Source organism: Notechis scutatus, chromosome 2 (assembly GCF_049901735.1).
Source record: "Notechis scutatus isolate UNSWTSFEM ecotype Mainland chromosome 2, rNotScu1.2, whole genome shotgun sequence".
Taxonomy (NCBI): Eukaryota; Metazoa; Chordata; class Lepidosauria; order Squamata; family Elapidae; genus Notechis; species Notechis scutatus.
Window position 1 is genome coordinate 177,435,214 of NC_142010.1, and position 6,000 is coordinate 177,441,213.

Here is a 6,000-nt window from a genome sequence, read left to right on the forward strand (position 1 = left end):
TAGGGGAAATAGGAGGGGGAAGGTGTATTAGGTATGTTTATAAAAATAATAAAGAGATTTTTTAGAAGATTTTTTTAAAAACTCTGCAAGGAAACCATACATTGCAGAGGTGGTATTCAGCAGGTTCTGACCAGTTCTGGAAAACCGGTAATGGAAATTTTGAGTAGTTCGGAGAACCAGCAAATACCACCTCTGACTGGAGATTTTACAGTATCCTTCCTCACCAAGCCATGCCCACAGAACCGGTAGTAAAAAATTTTGAATCCCATCACTGACACATTGTCTTACAAATAAATTAATGACAGCTCACCAGAACAAAAATGTTCATTGGCTTGAGTTATTAAAATAATAGAAGTGGGATAAAAGTAATACATTTTTAAAAATCCCTGTTTCCGAAAGCCAATATTTCAAAAAGCTAGTGTATACCACCATCAATCTACAGTTGTCTATCTCTTGAGAACTTACTTTTATCGGTAGTCCTCAACTTACAACCACAATTGAGCCCAACATTTATGTTGCTAAGTGAAACATTTGTTAAGGGACAAATGTTAAGTAACATTTTACCCCATTTTACCATTTTTCTTGCCACATTTGTTAAGTGAATCACTGCCGTTGTTAAATTAATTACATAGTTGTTAAGTGAATCTGGCTTCCCCATTGATTTTGTTTGCCCAAAGGTCCCAAAAGGGGATCACATGACCCCAGGACACGGCAACGATCATAAATACGAACCAGTTGCCAAGCATCTGAATTTTGATCACATGATCATGGGGATCCGGCAATGGTCATAAATATGAAAAATGGTCATAAGTCACTTTTTTCAGTGCTGTTTTAACTTTGAACAGTCACTCAATGAATTGTTGTAAGTCAGAGACTATCTATATTTTGTTGCATGGAGAAACTCTGGTTATGAAACTATTTTATTCTAAAGAAAAACTTTTTATAGCCTCATTCTTCTTAATCCATCATGCCCCCACCCTTCTTAACATTCTGCAACAGAAGGATAATATAACATGGCTTCTTACTAGGTGAGGGTAAAGTTTTGTTCTCCGAGCTTGTGGGTTGGTTTCCAAATGTTTCATTACCAAACTAGGTAACATCTTCAGTGGAATTTAGGGGCTGCTAGTGTCAGTGTTCTGTTTGTAAGGGCTTCGTGTGGTCAGGAGGTCTTGTGATGGGTCAGATTGGATGTGTCAAATGAGGGTTTTGTGATGGATCTTGTGATGGGTCATTAGTGAGAGTCTTGTGATGGGCCTTGTGATAGGGAGGTTACATCAGGTGAGGGTCATTGGGAGGTGAAGTTCTGGTTGTGGGGGGTCTTGCATGGGTTGGTTGAGGCTTGGTGCTGTCTCTGGTTGGCTGTCTGGTTAGTTTGGATTCTTCGGCAGAGGAGGTATTCAGCAGGTTCTGACCAGTTCTGGAGAACGGGTAGTGGAAATTTTGAGTATTTCGGAGAACCGGCAAATACCGCCTCTGACTGGAGATTTAACAGTATCCTTCCCCTGCCATGCCCACCAAGCCACGCCCACAGAACCGGTAATAAAAAAAAATTGAATCCCACAGATTGTAAATCTGAGGGGTTCGTGGGCTGGTTGTAGGTCAATGTGTCTGTTGGTGGAATTCAGGCTTCAATGGACTCACAAGCATGGCGGGTGGTAACATGGCTGGTGATTTTTATGTTGCTCCAACTGAACTGGTGCTGTTTGGCGTCAATAGAGATATTTGCCACTACTGCACACTTACTAGGTGTCACTGCCCCTAGTTATTTCAGGGTGGGTTCGGGAGCTCCTTTTCTCCTGTTCTTGATGGAAAAAGCAACACATCACTGCATCTGTGCCTTTCATGACCTTTTCGTCCTAGCCTAGGAATTCACTACAACCCGGAGGAGATTCCATTAGAATTTATTGATAGAAAGACATGGTTGTGCTACCGCCAACAAAAATGAAGAGCTGGCATTTTCTCAATGTGTTTCAATAGCAAAAGGCAATCAGGCACTGGCAAGTCAAACATTATTCACTGAGATGGCGCTTTTGTGCATGGATTAACTCCGTGGAATTGATTCGAATTTGCTTATAACCAAACTATAAATGAATCTGCCAGTGGCCTTTTATGAGTGAGGGCTATTAATTTGTAGAAACTTCCCCTGGGGGATGAACAGCAAGTTGGAAACACATAGTGGTTATAATGGAGGCGGTGAAATAGACCGAACTCTGGGTTTGTATAGCAGGAGGACAATATCCTCTCTAAAAGTTCAGGAGTCCTAAGGACATGCTTTATGGTTTGTGGCACGTCAAGCCCTCGTCTAAAAGGTAGCATAATCTTTTCTTCTGAAATAAATTGACATTTTAAAAAGTTCGCATTGAAGCTTCATCCACTTATATACGAAAATATATTGCATTTGTGTTATTTGAGGTTGCTCACTGATTGGCATCCCAACAAATCAAACTCTCTTTAAATCTAAGACACTTATGCTCCTGCTATTCTACTTTGGTTAACCTGTCAGACTCAGGATCAGTGGATTGGATGGCTTGCGGGATTGTTGTTCCTATTGGTGTAGACCTAAAGGTGGCAAGGCCAGAGGGAAAATAATTTGTTTTTTTAGGAAACTCACAATTTGTGGATAGAATAATAAAATAACAAAGTTGGAAGGAACTTGGAGGTCTCTTAGTCAAACTTCCTGCTCAGGCAAGAGACCCTATACAAGAGACCCTATACCATTTCAAACAAATTGTTCAATCTCTTCTCAAAAATTTCCAGTGATGGAGCACCCACAACTTGGGAAGCCAAGCTGCTCTGTTATGAAATTTATCCTTAGTCCTAGGTTGCTTCTCTCCTTGAATAGTTTCCGTTAGTTGCTCCTTGTCTTGCTTTCAGGTGCTTTGGAGATTAGGTTGACCCCCCCCCCCTCTTCTTTGTGACAACCCCTCAAAACTATTTGCGTAAAACTAGCATTCTCCTCTTGTAATCTCCTCCATACTCTTCTCCATAGCACTATGGATTCTGCAGAGTAGATCAGCTGAGATGAGTTAACAGTAGGTCTTTTAGGGGCTTAGGTAACAAAATTCCTCATTTCAAATTTCAATTTCCCTCTGAAAGCTTCTATCCATTAATTCTTTTCCTACTCATAGGAATTTTGGATATGCAATTCACATCCTCCTGTTTGTAAAAGCCCTTCAAATACTAAAAAAAAATGTTCTCTTGCCTCCCCTCAGCCTTCTCTTCTTGAGGCTAAACATATCTAGTTTTTTAACTGTTCTTCATAGAATTTCACCCACAAGGCCTTCCACCTTCTTTGTTGCTCTTGTCTTCAGAATTTTAGAATTGGAGTATGGATAGTTTGCATAGTTTAGGGTTGATAAACTCACCCATGGATGGTGGACAGAGGGATAATCTTCCAATAGAAGACAAATGTTCTGATCAGGGACAGGTGAATAAATATGGCACTCATTTGGGCAAGCCTCCTCCTCAAAATGGAATAGCTATTTATTTTAACATAGATTGACATCCCTTTCTGGTTTAATATATATGGTGGCTACCATACTAAAGTTCAAACATGGATTACAATGCAGAAATAATATGGTGGCACATTGGTTAGAGTGCAGTACTGCAGGCTAACTCATCGCTCAGTCCAGGAGTTTGATTTTGAGCGGCTCAAGGTTGACTCAGCCTTTCATCCTTCCAGGGGGGGAAATGAGGACCCAGATTGTTGGAGGCAATATGCTGATTCTATAAACCGCTTAGAGAGAGCTGTGAAGCAGTATATAAGTCTAAATGCTATTGCTGTTATGCTTAGGTTTGCAGTTGCCTTAAGGGCCAGTGACTGCAGTTCCAGCATTTTCCTGCCTTCCCCAAGGGAAAAAGAGACTGTTAAGCTTAGCTCAACTTGAGTTGTTTTCCAAGTACAACATGAGAGTGAATTTTCTCACTTCCTCATTTACATAAGAGTTTTGAGATTTCCAAGTGGTCTCCAATCCAAGAATTAACTTGATCTGACCTGCTTAATTGTTGAAGATCTGATGGGTGCTACCACATAACTGCTGCACTCCAGAAGAATGTGACACAAAGAGGACCAATTTCCATTGTGGGAAGCCACTCCCCCAGAAGAAAAATATTTTGAGGAATATTTAAAAAGGCAGAATATTGTATTTCCCAAAGGGAGAAATGGAGAAACATGTTTTTAGAGGCAGAAAGTACCCCCCACTTTCCTTAATAGCCCACAGCAGATATCAGCACTTAAGAGATAAAGAACTTATTGAGAACTAGATATCTCTATTCATAGGCAAAGCAAATATTCCATTCAAGACAGGATATTTTGAAATTCTCTGCAGCAAAGTCTGAACAAAGGTAGAGCGATGGGATTAACACTCATCCAAGAGCCAAAACAGGACAAAAGCCATTAAGCCACAATAGGAATTACCCAAGACCCTTTCAGAACACAAGCCTTCATTGCATCACCCTCAGAGCAGTCCAAACTTCAACCATACTTAGCTCAGACAAGCATCTAGGATTTTCATTTCCTCTTTTGCCTATGGAGCCAGCTATGACCCCTATATAACCCCTACATGACCCCGTAGGAATCTGACAACAGCCAATAGAATACATGTTCTTGCACAGGAACAGGAAGCTCAAGTGCAAAGCTTAAAGAAGCTATTTTTTAAAAAACTCTCTCAACTCCATTTTGTCAGCTGCACTAGAATCATGTGCTTGGTGGTTCTGTTCATCATTAAACCTTTTTTCCAACCATCCTCCATGTTTCCAGTGTTTTTCTCCCAGTTTGGAACTGAACCAGATGGATATTTCTTCCCACACCACCATGAAATAGGACAATGGTAGAATGAGATTAAGTTGGTGGATTTGTACCTGCCCCCTCCTTCCTCTCCACCTCTCTCACTTCCTCCCATGCCTTCCTCTGGCTTTTATTAGTATAAGAAACCAGGGCTCATGAATCTTACAGGAACAGCTTTCCTTTGAAAAGCAAAACCTTTGAAAATAGTTTCTTTCAAACAGCAGAACCAATTTCCTTTTTCCATAAGTGGCTTACTACCCAAGCAGACTTATATTTAGGTTGTACTGTAGTTCTGTGCTGAGCGCACACACAGGGACACAGAGAGAGATTTTTTTTAAATAAAAACAACAACAACAACCCAGAGCTTAATCTTCTTTATAGGAACCTCCAGGAGCTGCAATGCATTTTGAACAGCCAAAACCCTGAGCTGGAGCTCAGTGTTTAAATGCCTTGATTCATCTCTATTTATTTTGTTAAGCCATGAGCAAGCAGAAAATCTAGCAGTCAAATTGATGTGCTTGAAAGAGTCTTGGCAAGCCATCCATCAGCCAGATATTGATTAAGACCATTGCTGCAGCCATTTTGCACAGTAAGCCTTTATATTTTAGCCAGAGAAATCCTTGTGTAGATGTAAATTGACCTGTAAATGCCTTTTGTTTGCCGCAGGGAGGGGTAAGTCAAAAGTGAGCTTTAATCCGAAGGAAGAAGACAAGACAGCAGACTTCAGACAAAGCATAAACCTAATAGTTAGGAAACACTCTCAAGAGGTGTTGAATTCCCATCATCCCCTGTTGCCTTGACCACGGTGTTTTGTGAAGTTGGCAAAAGCAAACCTATAGTTATTTTCTGTGGATCTTTGTCTTTGCTGGGAGGGTCTTGTGACGAGAGCAGAAATAGCAATTTATTGCTTTCAGCTTCAACTGCTACTCTCACTATGTCTTGCCAGATTAACTCCCAACCATCTGACACATTGCTCCCCTAGTTAAATGAGGTGTGGAGAACTTGTGGCTTTTCCTGTGATGCTAAACTACATTCTCACCTCTGATTGGGTGCTTTGGGTTGATGGAGGTTGTAGTTTAGCAGGACCTAACAGGTCACAGTCTCCCACACCACCAATTTCTCAAGCATCCCTGTCCTATTGTTTCTCTTATTCTTCTTTTATTTTTCTTATATGTACCCATTTCATGTATTCACAACTATGTATACACTTATAC